Below are 21131 nucleotides of genomic sequence, written 5' to 3'. Positions count from 1 at the left end.
AAGATTTGAAAGTCCTATGTCCTGAATGTCTGATCTGTGCTTGTTAACCTCCGAGGGAAGTGAGCGGACCTGAAAAAAGGCAAAAATAGTCAGAATCTGTGGTATCTGCTTTGGAGACAAACCTTTTGGATTTTACTTACTGAAAGAGAGGAAACACTGGCTTTTCTGAGCATGTGCTCTGGATGCCATAGCTAATATAACATTATCTGAGCCCATTTTGGCAAGTCTGCTATTCCTAAAGATGGGATCTCTGCTCATTTCCTTTTTTAGATCTGCAATATTCTTTTGCACAAAACTGAGAAGGAGCAGTACAATGTCGAGAAGAAGTGGAAAGATACAGCAAAGCTGATTGATGGTCTTTCCTTCCTTGCACCTCCCTCCCTCTCTCTCACCCTCCCCCTGAGAGCTAACCAGTAAACTGAACAAAAAATACCAGTAATTATTTTTTCAGCTTTTACCACAAATACCGCAAGCCTTTGTTACAGAGAAATCCAAATATGGAAATTCAGCAGATGCGCAGCTCAGATCTCTTTGTCCTGCCAAAGTAATACGAATTTTCTTTTCCATTTCTCAACTCCCTGTGCTCAAAATCATATTTAAAAAGGGGAAATGATTTCTTTTATTATGTTGCTGGCCAGAAGAGGGAGCAGAATCTATGAAGTAGTGGGAATAGACACCAGCAGACAGAAGACGGCTGAAGTCGATCTGGCTGATGGTGTGATACGTATCAGCAGACCTTACATAATTCATCCATCATATTGGCTGTGCTGCTCAAACACAAGAAAGCCACTGGCTCAGCTTTGAAGTATGGATATGTATCGGAACAATTAAATTCTGAGTATGCGAGTGAAAAATACAGCGTGGAGCTTAAGCCCTTACTTTGTAAGTATTGCTCCTTTTTGGACTGCAGACTCCCTCTTACATTGATTTATGGGAGGGGTCCGTTTTTGAAAACATTTTTTGTGGGAAAATACTGGAAACGTCCCATGAAGAGCAGATCCAATCTTCCTCTTCATTATCTCCATGTAGATGAGAGGTTGGCCTGTTTACTGAAATGTATGAAACAAGCAGTTTGTTTTTAACACCTCAATGTCTGACCTCAAACATTAGCTGAGGGGCAGAGTTGATCACATTGTATGTAACATCGTCCTTCATAACCTCTTAATCTTTGCTTCGGAAGCACAACTGAAGCTTTGAGGAAGTCGAGTGACTGAACTCCACCCTTGTCAATCTTTCGGAGGCTGGGCAGCAGGACAGCAGATTTCGGTAGCGTGTAATTTGTTCTCTCACATAGCAGACGTGTGCTATAAAGGAGTATACTCCCCTAGAGCAGGGTCCCCTTGTCAGTGTTCAGCTATATTATACGATTAGATTTCAAAATATTTGTTCTTGTTTCTTCACAGTGTCAGACCCGTTGTAAACCGAGGATGTTCCAGCTGTTCATAATTGTGAGGGGGGAGAGTCAGCATATTATCCCTGCTACGCTCGCCGTCTGCCTATTTCTTGATGACTGCAGCCTTGAAAAGTACCACTATCTTAGTTAATGTACATTACTATTTAGTATATTGTACTGCTGGGAGTTAGAAAGGGTTCTCCCGAGGTTTTAATCAGAGCTGATTTTGCACAACGTCAGCCTGACACAGAGTATGGGACCCTGTGTTTGCCCATGTGCTAGCATTTTGACAAAACTAGCGTTCGTTTAAACTGTGAACACCGTCAACTCTCTCTTTGGAACTGGGAAGTCAGAAATTAGACTGAGGACTTTTATGCTGTAAGACCACTTTCCTACTAGCAACTTTCTGTGCCATCTTTTTAGGAAGACCCTTAGGAGAATCTCCATCTTACGGAGCATTGTTTAATCAGTGGAAAAACATAGGTTTTCAGAATGTGAGAAATTTATTACTAGAGAAGAATGAGTTAGAAGACTCCTAGGACACTAGTTTTCGACTGGGTGGGCAGGAAGGACTTCAGGTGAATAGAGAACTGCAGGTCTGGTTGACAACTCGTTTCTACAGTGGAAGTGGGAAATTGCAGGAGGGCCGTAGAAGAACAAAAGGGATAATGTAAGGGCAAACTGCCAAACATCTGAGATGTCTTTACACTAATGCTAAGAGTATGGAGAATAAACAGGAAGAACTAGAAGTCTTGGGACACAACAAAGGCTACAGTTTAATCAGCATCACACAGGCTCAGTGGAATAAATCGCAGCACTTCAGTATTAGCAGAGAGAGTATATTTTGTGTAGGAAGGACAGGCAGGAAAAAAGGGAAGAGTATTACCTGTTATATTAGGAATGTGTAGAAGGCCAGAGAGAGGGGAGAAACAGAGCTGTTGGAGATAAAATAGAGAGGATCTGTAGAGCTCTGCTAAAGATTACTTAATGAGGAGGAGGAGGTCGATGTCACGTTTTTTCAGCAACTACTGGGAGTATCCTGAGGACATGAGGTAGTGGTAATCGAGGACTTTATCTAACCACGTATCTGCTGTAAGGAAAAAAACCCAAACAAAAACAACAGCACAGCACAGACAGTTCCTCAAGTTTTTGAAATGCATTGGGACAACTTTTGTTTCAAAGAGTGGAGGCAGTTACAGGAGACATGGCCAGATAAGCTGTGATAGATATGACTAATAAAGAGAAACGTACTAGAAGGCAATTGGAGCTCATGCGTCTGTGGAAAAGGAAGCTTGAGAGGAGGAGAGCAAGACCAAATGACTCCTGTAAGGCAGATTTCCACACGTTGGGGAATTGATAGGGAAAGTTCTGCAGGGAGGAGCTGAAAGGGGCTTAAGGAAACAGGCAGTTTGGACAAAGTCCTTATTTAAAGGTCTCGTAGGAAGGTATCCTGCTGGCAAGGAGGACAGCACTGGAAGAAATCAAGGGATCTGAATCAGGAGCCACTTGGTTCTCTGACAACAAAAAGCCATCGTACAAAAAGTGAGCAAAGACACTGTACTAGGAAAAGTAAAAGAGAAGGCTTAAAATATAGAGAATGAAAAAGAGACCAGAAAAAGAGAAGAAGGGAAAGAATTATCACTTTGAGATGGTGAACAAAGGACAAAAGATAGAGTGGGCTGAAGTGTGAAACACTCTTTGCAAGCAGGGGACACCTGATATGAGAGCCTGCACACACTTAGAGCTAGCAAGGGAATTGAAACGCAGGCCCCGTAAAAGAAGTGAAGGACCATTTGAATAAAGTGCATGTACTCAGGGCAGGAAGTTCTGGGGACGTTTGCTCTGGTATAATTAAAGAACTAACCGGACATTTCTGAAATATTAACAAGTATGTTTAAGAATGCACAGAAGAATTAAGAGGTACCAAGAATTACAGATCAGCCAGCCTGTCTCAGATATCTCAAATACTTTGAGAAATACTGCAAAAATTTCAAGTGCTTCATGTAATAGCAACTGCAGAATGATAGTGTGATAAAAACATCTATCATGAATTTATCCAGAAGAAAACATATCCAACTAGTCTAATGTTCTTTTTTGATAAGAGTGAAATGTCACTCAAGCACTTAAGAAAATGGGTTTTCAAAAGATCTTGCTGCATTAAAGGGGCGGTTTGACATAAATACAGTGAACTGTAATAGCAAAAAGTGCAAAATATTACACTTAAGAGAGCATAACCTCAAGCATAAGATGCAAATGTGGCTAGATAGTGGTTCTGCAAGAAAGAATCTGGGCTTTCTAGTGAAATGGATTCTGCATATGAGGTAATAAATAATGCTATGGCCCAGGATATTCCAGAATGTAATAAGTGGGATATTAGATGTCTGAAACACTCCATAGTGATTTGGACTGATGAGGGCTCAGGTACATTCTGTGTCCAGTTTTAGGGATCATGCTCTTGCTGCAGATCATTTTCTAATGTCTTCTGGACCATTGGTGGTGTGCTGACCACAGACTGATTAGCAGGGCCTGGCACCGAAAGATCTGGGCGCAGCAGATACACATGTAAAACTAGGCAGCTCGTGGTCCACAGAGCAAGTGTTCTTTGCCTTCTTTCTCTCTATGCTCTGAGAAATATTTTCAGATATGTTTACCAGGATGGGCCTTGCTCGGTCCCTTGCCATCGGAAGAGGAAGGAGTAGAGCTCCCAGGGGCTCAGTGCATGGAACTCTCTCTGCAGTGCCGCAGTGCCTGAGGTCTTTTCATCATAAGCTGCCTGAGACTGAGAAGAATTGGATGCCATGGTATTCCGAAAAACTGCTATGTACTCATCTGCAATTAACTCCCTTGAGAAATGCAGGCTTGAATTTTGCTCTTAAAACAGGAAAGAAGGGGATTTATTGCGATGCCTATTGTGGCACCTAAACTGGACAGTACTCCTGCTGGGATGTCATTAGTACTGAGCAAAGTGGAATAAATGTCTCCCATAACTTTATATAAGGCATTCTGTTTAATACAGCCAGCTGAATGCTTCAGAATGAGAGAGACCCTTTGTTCGCTCCCACTCCAATGGAGTCCTGCGCTGGATGAGAGTCTCTTGTTGCCATCATAAACCAGACAATGGCTCATGGCATGACAACAATGTGCTGTTTTGATGGGCTTCTGTGAACTGGCCAGGCACTATCTGCTGTTGATGCTCGCCAAAAGAGTCCAAACCCTCAATCTGCCTAGATCCAGTTATTTCTGCTTTCCGGTAGATATTCTGCTCCCAGCACTGCTGTGTCCTGCAGTTGACTTCCACATACTTTTCAAAAACTGGGTTATGTGTCCTCAAGAGTTTTAATCTGGCATTGCTACTCTGTTTGTCATTTACTATTCATATTGGTTCAGATGAGGATCTCTGGAGGGGAGTTTTGGACCTTGTTGTGATCAGCCAGATAAAAGTAATGGAAAGTTCTGGTCCATCTGGAACCAGAAACCTTGCAGACCTGAGGGATGGCGGTTCTTGGATGTGGCTGCAGGCCCTCGGCACAGCTGTGAACTGAATACGGCGTATCTGCTAATCAACTCCTTCACATTTGTCTCTCACTAGTGAAGAATATGAGCATCCAGAATGCCACAGGCTCTCAAATGTTAGTTACTTGGTTCTGTTATTTTAGAGTGAAGTAAATGACTACCGTCATCCAGAACTGGAATTCTGTAAAACACGCTCCTGTCCCTTTTTGTCAATACCCTACAAGCAGACTCTTTTCATTAATGGTGCTGAAGTTGTACTAACCCTTCTCTGTCACTCGGTTACTGTTTCTTTTTGTTCTTTTAGACTAGAGTCTAAAAACCTGTTTAACCAGGGATGTACCTCTGCCAGAGGGTGGTCTGCTGGGAGGCAATGCAAACAAATTCATCACTGACAAAACAGGCAGCAGGGCCTTCAAACCTAAAGCAGCTACAGCAAGTCTGGTTGAAAGGTTTTGAGAAAGAGGGAATAAAGAAGAAGGAATGTCTATCATTTAAGAGTATTTCTGACTTCACATTTCTTCCTAAGGAGGAATGGGCCTCCTTAGGAGAGGATGAGTGCCTGAGGGGGTGAGGCAGATGGGATCACCCTGGGGCCGTTAGAAGTGTGGCAAACAATTGGAAAGCATTCACATTTTCTTGAAAACCAACAAAAACCACTCTGTGTTGCTCCATTGACTTGTCATAGCGGTTAGTCTGTGGGAGGAGAAGCTGCCTTCAACATGTGTGAAAATGTTCTGAATTTTTCTATACTTCTGAGTGCTATAGTATTAGAAATTGCAGAGACATCTACTCTCTAGCTGCCTTTTTAGTATGCCACTGTTACAGATGTGAAAGGGCTAGAGCAGTTTAGAGAAAGCTTGGATGATGTACTCCTACACATCATGCTTTGTACAGCTTGGTAGTCCTAGCATGTCTGCTGTTTCTTGCTCCAGGTTCTGCTCTGTCCGCTCTCACAAACCACCAGAACAAGATCCTCGGTGCAATGGTGGAATTTGTTTCAGATGGCACAGTTCAGTGGTATTGCCTTCTCCCCTCTACAGCTTTGGTTCTGGTCTTCTTTGCTTGTGGCACAAGCTTCACCAGAAACTCCAGGGCATTTAGACTCCTAGCCTAGCAAGAGGGTTTTGCTTTGTGCAAGGAAATATATGCATTCAAATTCAAAGCAGATGATTGTTTTATGCAGTGTCAAATTCTGTGCAGATGGAATATGATATGATATGTTGAAGTGGGATATATAGCATATGGCCATAATTCAGGGAAACACATTTCTCCAGCTGGATACCTGCTATTGAGTTGGAAAACATGTGTCCTGTGTTCTGGTAGGCGTCTACCAGAACAGTGAGAGGACATAAAAGACAGATCATTCCTGGTATTGAGTATCAGCTAATACTTACATCTATCTCACTGGTTTCATAGTGCTGTTCAAAATTAAGCCTCCTGTTGTCACATCAGGCAAAGCACAACTGAAAAAAAAAAAGCTATTGCTGAGCTCTGCACCCTCAAGTACATGTTGAGAAGCCAACGTGTGCAAACAGTCTGGACTGCTTTGCCCAGCTGCGGCTTTGGGCTGGCATGGCCATGCCTTCTCCTTCCCTGTTCTGGGGGAAATGAAGCCAACGGCGCCTCAGGGCACAGCACTTCTTCCAGTCACCAGCCCCTGACTCAGGGGCTCCAGGGATCCCTGGGGGTGCAGCACCCACATCTTGCTCAGCCTCGCGGGGATGCCGCAGTGAGCGGCCGGATGGGAGTGATGAGCTTCTTTGGGTGGAGGGGCTGCAGGTCTGGCTGGTCCCATATGGCCTCGCAAGGTGTGGATGTCATTTCACAGTGTCCTTAAGCTGATGGGAGCCGAGCTGTATGTGGCAGACCTATTCCTCCAGGAAAACGGGCCCATGGAGAGGTGAGCTGTAAGTGGCTTAAGCTGTATTAATCATCAACTTCTACCTCCTGCCAGGCAGAGGTAGGCTGTGCGTGCAGTTTCTTCTGTGGTTCAACTGCTAAATACCTCGTGGTCAGGCTCATGAGTAATTACCTGCCTTGGCCTTCTTCTAAATAATGAAGCAAGTATAAACCATTGCCCTGGAGCCATCCATCCTCTTCAACACTGCCATTCCCAGCCTGCTGGTCACCTGCTCTGCTCCCTTGCACCCGTCCAAGGCTCTAACATTGCTCTGCTCTGTCCCAGCCAAGCACAGCTAGTAAATAACCATCCCTCTCCGCTTGGGCTAACGACCCTCCCCTCTCACACCCTTCCCTCTGCTTTTTGCTTTTGCAGACTCTGTTCCTTTCTCACTTAGCTTTGCTTTCAACACCTTGTGCCAACCTTACCAGGCTGAATGTTGTGGTTTCTCAGGGCACAGTCCCTCAAGCCCTGTCGGAGATGATGGCATCTGCTCATTCCTCCAGCATCTCCCTCTCGCAGTTGTGGCTTTTTCCATGTTACTCACCCCTTCCTACTCCCAGATCCCGAATCCCTCTTCACTCTCTTAGCTACACAAGCAGCATTTTGCTAAGGAGCACTGTACCCTTAAAATCCTGCTAGTTCAATTCACCTCCCCCCGACCCCGACACTAACCTGGGAAAATGATGATAACAAAGGCAGAGGCTGTCTCTGTTGTGTAAGAAATCTATTTTCCCCAGTGCTTTTTTTTGCTTTCTCATTTTTACATAAAAATGGCTACAGTTTTTGTGATGCAAAGGTTGTCCCTTCCAGTGGAAAAGACAGATTTCTAAGAAGAACATAAGGGATTTTTCTGTGGAAAAAATATCGCTGAAAATAGTTCACTGTTGATATTAAAGAAGCTTTTGCAAGGATAGAGGTAAAATCCCACTTTCTGTGACTTTGCATTCTCTGTCAAGAGCCAAGCAAGACGAGAAAAAACAAAGACCTAAAGATTTGAAGTTACTTTTTACAAACCAAGCCAGCACTTCCATTCTGTTAAAATCTAAGCCACCCAGCAACACTTCTAACCCTAGTGTGGTTTTATTTTATTTTATTTTATTTTGGTGAGGGTTTTTGTTTGTTTTATTTTGTTGTATTTCATTTTCAAAATCGGCCACTTCTCCCCTCTGCAGCAGGAGCTGCTGAGGCAGTCAGGATGCTCTGCGACCCAGCAGTCTCAGCACTGCAGGAATCAGGTGCAGGCGAATGTGCCGGTCCCTGGTGCACCGCGGGGCTCCCCAGGAAGTGCTGGTGGCCCTGGGAGCAGGGACTGGACCTTCCTGCGCTGAGCACACCTTCCTGGCACAGCTGAGCAATAAACCCAGGCACTGTGCTTGGCCCATGCTGGCGTTTCCCAAACGCGCTGATGGCTCTTGCTTGACCTAACCTGACACAACTTGCACGGTGCGACCCATCCCTTGTTTTCATAAATTCAAAGAGATTCCTCCTAGAAGGCTGTGGGAAGTGGAGATCTATGGATGTGACCTGAGGGCAGGCATAGGTGGCTCCAGTGGCCAAGATCTCTGGAGCAGATGGATATTTCCCTCCTGCAGATAGCCTGCGACGTAACTCTGTGTGGCAAATACTATAATTATGCTGAATATTTCCAAAAGATTCTTCAAGCTGCAATAAAGACTGAAAACAGCGAAACAAAGACAGACATTGTCCTGCACGGAGAGTGTGGGAGTTGCAACACGTTTTCTGTCATTACACGTTGCGATTTGCAACAGGTCGGGTGCAGTTACGTTCCTGACCCCTTTGTGTATGGCAAAGTTTGGGTTTCACAGGCAACAAAACCATTAGATTTTAAAATGTCAGTTTTATCAACAACATCAAATGTAAAATTTTAAAAAAATTAAAAAAGAGCAGGTAGAAAGCAAATTGCGATGTCCGTGGGGTCTCCGCGGGGCCCTGGGGTAGGTGGTGGAGGTGGTCATGGCTCTTCAGTGTGTCTAGTCCCTGTGAGAGGCTCTTGCTTTGGCAGAGGGTGTTCAAAGAGCTCATTGCCGTGTCCCTTTCCTGGCCCGTCAAGTCCCTCGACCCTATGGGCGAGATCTCTGCTTTCCATTTGTGGTGGGGAGAAGCTGGAAGGAGGTGGGTGTGTCACTTCTCTGAGATGACAGATGCTCCATGTGCAGGTGATGGCTCCTGTGCCGGAGCAAAGAAGCAAGCCTGAGCTCTGCAAACAGCCTCTGCTTGAAAGTGAGGAAAGCAGCTGATGAGGAAGAGCAATCCTGGCTGGAAAGCACAGTGTATGTATCGACCCTCGCATGGCAACTAAGTGACCCTGGGAACAAAATGAGTACTGGAAACTGTCCAAAGGCTACTCCACAGCAAAGGGTTAACTGTGAGTGCTTGCAGCTATGCACAGCCGTGAGCAACTGAGACTGGGCACAAAAGCGATTTTAGAGACTTCTGCTTCTGAGTCCCCAGCTTGAAATACACTTTAAAAAATACTTGATTTTTAGCAGCTCTGGTGCTCAGAGCATTTTGTGTGTGATGCTCCCTTAAACACCAGTGTCCCAAAATCAACTGGCAACAACTGGCTTTGGATTTGTTCCTTGGGGTTGATCAAGTTAAGAGATCTCAAACAATTTTAACCTTTTAGCATCAAGCATGAAACCTTTCACCTGGAGGAGGGTTTCCTGGAGGTGAAGCACGTGGTTGTGGTGAGGGCCAGAAGACAAGCCTTGTCTGAAGGTCTGTGCAAGGCTCAACTGGTGGCAAGTCTTCCTGTGGCCCACTGTGGGGGGGTCATGTCACCTGGGCCAGGCGGCGAAATAAGCGTGGTGCATGGAGAAAACATGCTGCTACTGACTCAGAGAGGAAACACAAGCTTTGATTTCTCTTATCCTTATGGTGGAATAGTGCTCAGTGGTGTTGTGACAGGGAAGAGAGCTGCTTTTATAGAGGAAGTACTATCTGGGTTTAAGGCACGTAGATGCTGTAGGAAAGCCCTGGTCATACCTTAGGATGATGGAGCTGGATATCTATTCCTACTATAAGGGCTTTGCCTAAGCTCTTGGAGAAAAATAGTATCGCTCTTTAGTGATAGACAAAGTACAGTAACGCGAAGAGTTGACATTCAAGCCGAACTTTGGAGAGCCTGCCTCTCCTGAGCCATGTGTTTGTGATAAGTAAATAATGGCCAACAGTAACTCTGCAGACCTAAATATTTGGCTGCCTGTGTGTTTCACAGAAAGTTCCCCTGATTTTGAAAGGTCACACAAATGCAACAGCTTGGCCCAGATGTGAAAACCAAAGATCCTCCCTGGAGTGCTGTGGAGCAGCAAGCCACCAGTCACCTTTGGATGCCACAGCCATTGCTCATCTGTTTATTAGATGGGCTGTATGCAGAAATCATCTCTATGGAGTCAGGAAGACTGGGCCAATACATGCTTCTGTACCATTTGTAAGCTGTCAGGGGGAAAAAAAATACAGGATCTTTTTCATCATCAACCGCTTCTTCACTGAAGGAGGGGCCCAGAAGGAATCTGAGCCAAGGGGCCTGACGCTGGCTCTGAGCCTTATATAGAGGTGGTGTTTTTCGTACAGTGCACCTGAGAAGTTCTCAAAAAGGCATAACAGCCAGTTTAACTGGCCCCAGAGCAATAGGCTGGGGTGCGGGATGCCCTCCTGGGCACAGCAGGTGATGAGGGTGCCCTCGCGGGGTGGTCGTGGTCGGCCCCAGGTCGTTGTGTGCCGGAGCACTCACGGCTCCTCTCTGATTCCCAGATATGACACCTCCCATGCTGCAAAGGCTACTTGAAGCTCATGTCTACTTATGCAAAGCACCTTGCTTGGAAGGTGCCCGTGGTGCCAGGGGATGTTTTTATGTTGCTGGAACAAGCTATATAACAGCCCCCTTCCTCTTCGTTGTGCTCGTGGAAAGGGCAGGGGCAACGCACCTCTTACCAACGCCTCACAGAGCCCACTGAGCTCTGCAAAAATTACCAAACAAGTGGCAGCCGCCTTCAGGTGGCTCGAGATGACACAGGGAGTGGTGGTGTCCTGTAGAAGCCCCAGAAAGAGAGGGACAGCTGGGTCGTGGCTTTCCCACCCTGGCATCAGGTGATCCCACGCAGGCAGCGCCCTGTGGGGCAGCAGTACCTCTTCACCGCTGAGATTCAAGAGAGGTGGCCCCTGGGCAGGGCTGCCCAGATCACCTTGTACCTGTGGGGCTGGTTCTTAGATCCTGCACGCTGGGGTGTAGAATGATAAAGAGCTTCTTCCAGGGATGATATGTATGCAAGACCACATGAATTATGCTTCTGCTTTCCTAAACCAGTGAGAGGTGAAAACTATCCCCATATTTCCTTAGGTAGTTGTCCGAGTGGGTGAGTCACTGACAATTTGGTTGCATTTCTGGTGTGTTCATCTTCTTTGTATTTAACCTGGCATGTGGAGTTGGAAAAAATGTCAGAGAGCAAAAACAAGGCAAAGATAGGGAGCTACTGAATCTTACGTTTAGTTTAATGTAACGGTTTGAGAGAAGAAACTGGGAGATCTCACGCATGGTCTCTGCTGGCCTGAATCCACAGCTACTTGATTTACTGCAGCTGAGGATCTGGCTCTAAACCCCTGTCTTCCTTCATAGACGAAGCTGTAGTCAAGCCCATTGGTACATGACTGTGCAGATGAGTGTCCTGTGTAAAAGCCAACAGAGGAGCAAATGGTGGGGGGGTGTTTAAAATTTCAAGCACTGAATGCCAATGTTCAGCTAATGCCTATCTCTAGCCCGAACTGCACCCAAGTGATTTGCACCTTGTAGTTCTGGATGATCCCCTCTCCATAGCCACAGGACTTGATCTAGATAGACTCTGCACTGCTCCCCCTCTGAGTCTTTTCCCTCCTGTCCCCTTGCGAATAGCCCCCTCAAGCCCCTGCCTCTCAACCTCTGCTCAAGCAGCAGCTCCTCCCCTCTCCCCTGACAGCAGCAAGCTGCCTTTGGGGATGGCAGGCTGCATGTCCCCCAGCAGAGGAGCTCCTTCTACCTTCTTGTATCTTGAGTATGCTCCTCAAACAGGCTCTTTTGCTGGCTTTGGAGGGTGGGTGGAAGTGTCCTGCAAGTGGCTCTCTCTCACACACAGCCTGCTGGTGAGACTGCATCCACCTGCTTCAACCTCAGGCCAAGTTCTGTGCAGTCTCTAATTTCAGGTTTGCATGGGAGGACCAAGATCCTATCTGGTGTAAACAGATGATTTAGAAGACTTTTCTTCTACAGAGGATGGGAACCAGAGGCATGAGAATATTTGTCAAGGCTGCAGGAGTGGTTTCAGGTCTGGGCTGAGAATCTGTTTGGGGCTCTGAACTCACCAAAGAAGTCCCTTCTCTGAGGCAGACCTGGATGGAAGAAGCTGTGCACATTTGGAACACCAGCTGTCAAACGGACAGCTTGTCTCCCAAACTGCAGGGCAAGAGAAACTCTGTCCACAGGCTCTCTGGAGACAGAACCGCACAGGGTACAAAGCACCTGGTGGGACTCCTGGAGCTCGGTCTCCTCTGGCCAGCACTGAGACTGCACTCAGTATTGCCACCACAGACTTCAGTTTCTGTGGGAAATCCCATCCTCTTTCCAAGCAGGGTGATATTAGCTTATGCTGTCTGTCACCATACACTTTGGGCTCTCTTATCTCTATGCAATGCTACAGCTGACAGCATATACATATTTTTGACTTCCCTGCAATGACTGCATGTTTAAAAGAGCCACAGGTTTTCTGACAAGTGTCTTGCCACTGACAGTCTTCAAAATTTCTTGCCATGTGTTTTTCTTTTTAGCTCCGCACCATTTAATTCTTCCTTTAGCCTTATTAATATCTATTGTGCGTTCCACCTACTGTACACCATAATCCTTCCAATGGCATAACTTATAGGAAGTAGCCATCTAACCATGCTTTCTCTTTTCCTCCTGAATCCCAAGAGATGTTTTCCTTCTGTGTCTCAGTTCTGTGGGGGTAAGTTGCCTCCTTGAGGACTGTTGGAACTTAAACGTCCTTATTTACAGTTTTCGGGTCTCTTTCACTGGAAAACCTCAAATAAGAGCACAGTGATGCCACAGTGCTCTGCCTTTGGCATGGACCTTCTTTGGGGTTCAGAGAGGACAGCTGGCTTAAAGAGCAGTAATTTCTGCCCCCATGGAGATCTCACACATTAGCAGTGGGAGGACTTTGATATGGGCCATCCAGTATTGGACATTTCATGTGCTGGAGGAAGGGAATATGATCTTGTATTTTTTTTTTCACCATGTTTCCCACGTGTAACATTACAAGCACATTGCAGTGATCCCTGGATGAAAAAACCCCAAAACTAAACAGCCTAGTAGGGTTTTAACAAACTTTCTCCTCTAATTCATTCTCAGTTTTGCTTGTATAGTCAGAAAAAGGTACAAAATTTGGTGAACTGATTCCTGAGTATCGTCTTGTGTGATGGAGCCTTCTGCCTGAACAGGCCACTGGTCTCCTTTCCCTTTTGTATAGCCAGTGACTTGATCCCATGAGAGCATCGAGCCTCATTCATCACACTGTGTAAGGTGCTATAAAACACATCTCACCGGCCCCTCCTGGTACTAAATAGTTTTTTTATCAGCGAAACAAGGTTTTCTTGCTCACCTCCTGGCTATCCTTCCCTGGGCTAGAACTACACTGGAGTTTTACCCAGTGACAGAAGTTGAATGCTTTCTGCTTTTAATGTTTATTTAGTAAAACATTTTACATTCCTGGAGAGATACCAGCCTGTCATTAATGGATTCTTGGCTGGATGCCAGCCGCTAATAGTTTTATCGGCTCTCACAGCACAGCTATGCGATTTGGGTAACGGCGCTGAGCTGCGCCTTCTTCTGCTTTAATTCTGACCCCCAAAAAGCACACTGAAGGGGGGACGGCTGGCGGGGTCTGACATAGGGGAAGGGACGAGGGGCTCTGCCCTACCAAGCTTTGCGAGGGCTGCGAGATAGCAGGCAGAGGCGGCGGCCACGCGTGCCTTGGCTGTGCCACGGCGGGCACTCTTGGTCTTGCTGGGAGCCGTCTCCTCCTGCTGCCCACAGCCCTGTTGCACAGGGACGCTCTGACTCCCATATCCCGGGTGCGACCCCCCTGCCCGTCTCCTGCCCTCCCTCTCCCCAATGCCTGCGCTCAGACAGAGCCGACTGCCCGCCCAGGGCTGCAGGCAGAAGCGGGAGCTGGGCTCGCAGCACGGCTGTGTGCTTAGAATACCTGTCTCTTTCCATCTCATTTTCCACTGGTAATTAAGATCAAGCCGCTTCTTTCTCAGAGCCTCTTCCTCCATTAGTCTCCATGACAAGAGGTGAGGTGGGACTGTCATTATTTTCAAATGGGGTCTTGCGTTTGTCTTTCAGCTGGAGAAGTCAGGGTGTTCTATACGTACATATGCATTTCAAGGGTATGACGTAGCTGGAGAAAAATGAGTGCTTTGGTGCTGGAGGTCAAGTTTATTTAACACTACAATGTTTTAAAACAGGGTGATGCCATTTCAATTAAATGTCCCAGAATGTTTTGCGAGGTAATCGTTCAAGAAACTTTTCAGATCTACTTTTGCGAATCAGGCACGTCTCGCATAAAACGCCCTGGCAATAAACTAGTGTGTGTTGGAAAAATGAAGCTGGGGGCTTTACTAGAAATAAGAGAAGCAGTAATATTCTTTTCAGGACAGTCTGGTTTGTAACAACACGATATTACATAACTCAGCATTACAGCCTGCTCCGTTTCTTTTGCGACGTTTGCAGTTTGCTTCTCTCTCGCAGCAGTCTTGTGATACGATTGTAAGGGACAATGAGAAGAGGAAAAAAAGCAAAGAGCAAGTGAGCTCTTGAATTTATAGTGCGCATTCGAACCTGACCTCTACTCTTTCAGCTGCAACATCTCCATTCCTGCTTGCTCTCTGCATTTCCCACTGACCAGATTCAGCTCCACAGCTAGGATTGACTGAGACCCACAAGTGGACTTTACAGCAGATAGTTGTAGGGGCCAAAGAGAGAAAGGACACTTAAAACTCTAATTCTGGCTAGTTCTTTTGGCATCACAACTTCTGCATTTGCGAAACTGTAAGATTTCTTTTGGTTGTTGAAAGTTTTGCACAGGATTTTTTTTTTTCCCCCAGAACTCTTGGTTATTTGATCCTTTTCTGTAAAGAAGTATTTGAAAAAGCTGTGGCACGATGGTGTCTCATTCTGTTTCTAGGAAGAATGGAAATCAGAGGAAGGAAGTTTCCAAAGCGAGTGTCAGATTCTGATCTCTTTTACAGAGGGTAAATCCAGAATAATTCAGTGCAGTTACTTTAGATTTATGCTAGCATAAATAAGATAAGAATTTGGCTCTGGGAATCTCTGTAGCTCCCCATTTGCTCGTCTAACAGCTGGCAGCTTGCTTCTTGCTATTTCTCTTGCTTTCTGGGCTGATTTGTCTCGCCTGGTGCTCAAGTCAGGGCCAAATGAGCTTGGGAGTTAGTTAAACGAGCAAATGTGTTTTGCACAGCACACAGCTATGAATGGCTCGAGATCCTTCACATGATCATACATATTTCAGATTTCCCAAAGGCCAGAAATTAATGGCTAGTAAATGGATAGAAATATTACTTCACACAGTATGTAGTCAACCTGTGGAATTTGGTACTACGGGAGGTCACTGATTCAAATGGCGGGTCAGGATTTGAAAAATGGCTGGATAATTTTATGTCAATTAATTACACTTGGAGCTGGGCAAGCCAAGATTGAGGTAAGCAGACCTCTTGCACCAGCGTACATGTAAACTCCCCTGCAGGGATCAGAGAGGATTTTTCCCCTTGAGCTTGGTTGTGCCCAGTTGGCAAAGTTGGCTTCTCCTGCCTTCCTCTGCAGCTCCACGGTGGGAGGCAGCAGGAGGGAGTGGGTGGAGCTGAGGTTTGCAGGGCTCTGCCTGCTGCAAAACCTCAGATCCCAACACCTCCTGGCTTTGAAGGAATTCAGATCTAGACCTAGAGCCAAGCCAGACCTGCATTATCTCCACCTGCTTTTGGTGGTTGTCAAGTGTAATCTGTGCACTGGGACCGGTGTGAACACACTCACTGACACACACACCTGCAGAGAACAAAATATACGTTCAGATACATAAGCCGATGCACTCACTACCATCTGTATTTACAAATTGAGTCAGACAACAAAATCACTTCCAAACCATTTTATAAAATGGGCAGCCCAGCCTTAAACCATGAGTCTCTATTTAAGCATTTGAATGTGTGATCTAACCCTCTCTTGGGGGTTTCCTAGTGAAGGCACCAACCAGCTCAGTGCAGTTCCCCAGCCGCAGGTATCTAGTGCCAATTTAAGAGGTTCTGACGTGCCAAGAAATCTGCTGGTGGTTGACGAGGAGAGGGTTTATGGGAGACTGTGCTCTCCAGCTGCTTGGGGCCAGGTGATACTGGCTGAGACATCTCAAATAGCCCTGAACACCAATGCTGAGGCAACTAAATCCTACTTACTATGTCAGAAAGTGAACATACATCCTATGCAGTCTGTCTCCAGAAGTGAGCTGAGGTGGTTTTCCAGGACTGTAGAGGGCTTCCCGGCACAGTGCTCATCATTGCCCAGGGAACAGCCAAGGAGTTTGGTGACAGACATGCCGTGAGGCCAATCCCACAGTAGACCCAGTCTTGCAATACAGATAGTACTGTCTGCAGGCCTTAAGACTGGGTCTAGGTCTAACTAGGAGTGCAGGCATGCTCTCAGAAGTACCACTTTTTGCAAACCTGCCTTTCTAAAAAAGCTGGCTAAATCACACAGCAAAGGAGAAAGGCTGGGAGGATTCCCAACAGCAGTGGTAGAAAAGGCGCAAGCTCTGAGAAGGTGTTTCGGAGAAGGCGGCAGGTAGGTGTGATTTGGAGTCCCTTGAGGCAGCATAATCCTGGATTCTTGCTTTGTAATGTTCACTTTCTGAGAGGTCCTTAGAGAGGTGAACCCTGCGGTAAATAGAAGAAGTCTCCTCACCATCTTCAGGAAAAGCCACAGGCAATGATATTTGATAGAAAAAAGACATATTTTAGAATTGCACAGCAGAGGTGCACGACTTTGACAGCAGCGCATGGAGGGAGCCTGAGGACTGTGCAGAATTGCGTATCACTGGATTTTGGTTCACAATACATACACAGAGTCATTATTTTTTATTACTGGTTGCTCTGGCTGCATGAAACACCTGAACAATATAGATGTCAGGGTTTCCTGTCACAGCCGGGAAAGTGATGTCAATGGGAAATCTGTCCCTAGCTCCTCTCAAACCAATAACTTTGCCTTTGAGATGGCCAGAGGAATTTGAGTGAGTTTGCTGAGCAGTCGCAATGCTCTGATTTTGTCAGATTCAGACCAGAAAAAAACCTCCTCACATGTAGAAGGACTTCCAAGGAGGTTTATGCAAATGAAAGCTCTCTTGCTTGACTTAGAGGAGCTGTGACTTGGCAGGTTTTTAGGGAAAATCCTCTCTTTTCTCTCTGGAAGCTTGTTAGGTGAGCAGCTCACCACATGGTAACTATCAGTTCTGAACAAGCTCTGCCCTCACCTTCCTTAGGTTCAGCTGAAAATGAGTCTGCAAACAACCTGAGCATTTTGAGTACTCCTTTGAACTGTTGATCAAAGAAATCATGACGTTTCTGCTTCCCTCAGTACAGCTAAGGACAACTAAACACTCTGAGATGATCTTTCTGGCAAGTAGGAAAACTCTTCCTGCTGAAGTTGCCCACGACGAAGCTTGCAGCTGCGGTGAATAATCTCTGGATTCCCAGTCCCTTGCAGATGCAAACACAGGCCTCCTCCCCTTTGTAAGCAGCAACCTCTGTTTTCCCCTGCTTACTTGTCAACTGTGAACAGAGACCTATGAGCAGCTGTAATATACTCGTTAAAAAAAAGCAAAGGTCTCTGCTCACCTCTGTCCCCCAAGCAGCTGTTCACAAATGTCTGTCTCTTTACTATGTTCAATATATGGAAATACCTGCAAGTTAACATTCTGTCAGATGCTGAGAATCCAGAGTGCCTTCAGCTGGTGGGACTTGAAGACCCCTAGGGGCAGTACATGGACAAGGAACCATCTTCTTGGCCTTGCAGATGTTGGACTTGAGAGAGGTGGCTGCACTGGCAGGCAGATCCACTGGATGCTAGGAGGTTCCCATGTATGTTCGATTGATTTCAGACATGCAGAAACTCCTATTGCATCCGATGTTTATGGTCTTTCCTCTTAGAGATGTACTAAAGCGGAGATGAAGGTGGTATCCATGGACAGGAAAGGTATAGCTCTGATAAGTTCATTTAAAGAACTAACCAGAATAAAGCATTTGCCGTCCAGCTTTTAACGTGTAATGCTTCACAGAATCATCAAAAAATATCATTGTGGAACATTTTGCTAAAACACAGCAGCACTTGAATGAACCTGCTGAGTAAGTTTCTCACATCCAGAAGAAATTTCATCTCTCCTTGGAGAGAGTCTGGGATATCAGAGACTGAGATTCAAGTCCCTCAGCCAAACTAGAGAGTCCAGGTCACCCTATGGGGCCACCAGATGTGAGTCTGTTTTTTTCTGGAAAACTTCAATGGAGAAATTTTTATTTTGATTTCATTTTACAGAAAAAAGAAATATGATAATCTTCATGTTTCACATGAAATAGAGCCCTGGCTTTCTGAATAGGCCTAGCGAGCAGTGAGTAGTAAGGCCGAACTTTAGGGATGCTATATTCCTCTCCATATTTTGGACATTTTGCAGTTTTTTAATTAATATTTTACAGATCTAGAAATACAAGGGAGTCTCATAACATTTTAATTTATAGTTTTTTGCTATCCAACCATAAAGAATATATTATTTGTATATGTATATATAAGTGTGTGTATGTAAACATTTAAGTAAAAATTGATATATGTAAAAGTGGTCTACAATGAACGATATTTAAATGGCCATGTATAACTTCAAGTTAACCTTGAAATACAATTAGACATTATACAGTTCTTCTAGAGCAGGGGTAGGGTGATCTTTAACTTGATCAGTGCTAGATAACCTCTCAGACACGTTATTTATGAACAAAAACATGAAAAAGTGATAAGCTTCTGTGGCTGTATCTGGCCAAAATCTTTGGTTTCCTTACCTTTTTTAAGGCTACTAGGCCAAATCTTCTGGCCTTGCCGAGTAGACTTGCTACTAGATGCTGATAACAGTGTAGATGTGCACTGATGGCAGCACATAACCTCTCATCTTGGCAATGTGATAGAGTTGGGCAAGTAGTGGTCCTCCATCACGCCCTTGCTGGTGCAGAAGTACTGCTGAAGCAAGGAGAGCAAGGGGAGCTGGCTGCTGGTGAAAAGCATGGCTGAAGGACCATGCTTTTGCCCAGCAGACCTGGATTCATAGGACTGGAAAGGCATCCTAGAGCATCATTATGGTACCAAGCTGTGCTCAGCTAGATCAGGCAACTTGGGTCTTCAATAGAATTAACTGTCCTAGTAATTTCTGACCAAGAATATTTACAAAAAGTTTCTTGAGTTGTTTTAATGCTTGGGATAACCATGATGTGTGTACCAGTGTCCCTGCAGAGCTACTGATACCCTCACATTAGCCAGCTGTTACAGTATGCAAGGGCTAAACCTCCGAGGGAGCTAGTTCATCATCAGAGATATGGTCTCTCTGGGATCTACTGTAAAAGTTGTCACCCACATCATCTTCCTCCTCTGGGTTTGCTAGGAGCTGTGTCTGACCTCCAAGGACTTCAAAACATGATTCATTGTGTGTTACAGAATGTCCATTCTTCTGGGCAGTGATTAAATTGCCTTTGATGTGGGTCACTGTGGAAGGATGAAGGCTACATGATGTCACCAGTTTCCCTCTGACGGACCTGCGCAGCCCTGCCAATGTCAATACGGAGCGGTGGTGCTGGCTGGCTGCGAGAAGGGCTGTGCTGAGCCCTTCCAGCCCTGCAGGAGCTGCCAGGGCTTTATCATCTGCTCGGCTGCTACAGGCAGCGCTTCACAGGCCTCCACAGAGACGCATCACAGGCCACTGTCCCCTAAGTCAGTGCCAAGCTGAACTATAGCTTCTACTTGAAAATAAATATTTCTACACACCTTTTTATTGTTCCTCCTGGTCTCTGCTCCGGATGTCTATGTGTGTGCCTGCGTGGGAGGAAGAGGGGTGTTAAGGATCTGTATATATCTGATACTGTTTTTCTGGTACTCTTGCAGACACGCAAAACTCAATGCTTTGTTGCTGATGGCTCAGAAGAAAAGAAAAACTGGGTTCTAACTGGTCTGCAGTCAGCTTCTGGTTTCCCAGGACAGCAGCAGTCAACTTTCAGTCTTTTGGGATAGTAGGAACATGGTACAGGGTAAAGCAAAAATGCAGGTATTGTAAAAACTATGTACATCTGGGTGTGGGAATATATTTATCTTTGACAGACTTACACGTAAGTTGGTAGGAAGCAGGGAGTCTCAAGATGGTCCCTAACTGACCCCAAAGCACTTCAAAGCAGCATGTCTAAAGCTAGGGTCAATGGATGCTGCAGCTCCGATACGGGCCCTTACAGATGCTGTGGGGCAGGTGTCTTTTATCTCCAGTGAAAGCTGGTGCCTTGACAGAGTCCAGAGCTGGTGTTGCTGCCTTGACCTTTGCAGACAGTTACGTATCAGGGTGAGGAGAAAGATGGATTGAGTTCAGAAGTTAAAGCAAGAAGTGTGGTAGTCAAGTAGTGAGGTGAAGATAGAGTGAGAAGATGTGCTACTATCTTTCAGGGGTAGTGAGGGGGATGAGTGTAGGACATGGATTTGTGGTCCCACCTTGGTGGAAGGCAGTAGGATGATAGGGAGGACAGTGCGTGATTTGAGACTCCAGAATCACCCGTACACGGCCTGAGTGAAGAGCTGGGAGCTGGTGCTGCTGCCCAAGGCAGACGCAAGCAAACCCGAACTCTGCTGCAGATCATGAGGAGAAGTAGCATTAGGTGACCCTTGAGGGTGGTGGGCACAGGGTGGCTCAGCAGAAGTGGCTTGTCATGGAAGGTGCCCATGCTATCCCATTGCCTGACAGTCTACCCCTGAGAAGTGAGTGTCCTCCCATTGCACTCGCCCCTGGCCATGCCCCAGAACTGGCTGGACCCAGACTGTCCAAACACAGCCTCAAAGGCTGGGATAAAAGATTTCCTTGAAAGCTGGCATGGACACCACAGACAATGACTGGTGAATTCATCCTCACACCTCCTCTCCTCTGTGTCTCCATCCCTCATCTCAGTTACTTCTGGCAACAGATTATTTTCATTTCAGGCACCCAA

Source organism: Tauraco erythrolophus, chromosome 3 (genome assembly GCF_009769465.1).
Source record: "Tauraco erythrolophus isolate bTauEry1 chromosome 3, bTauEry1.pri, whole genome shotgun sequence".
In the NCBI taxonomy this organism is placed as follows: Eukaryota; Metazoa; Chordata; class Aves; order Musophagiformes; family Musophagidae; genus Tauraco; species Tauraco erythrolophus.
Note: the sequence above shows the minus strand (reverse complement) of the source record.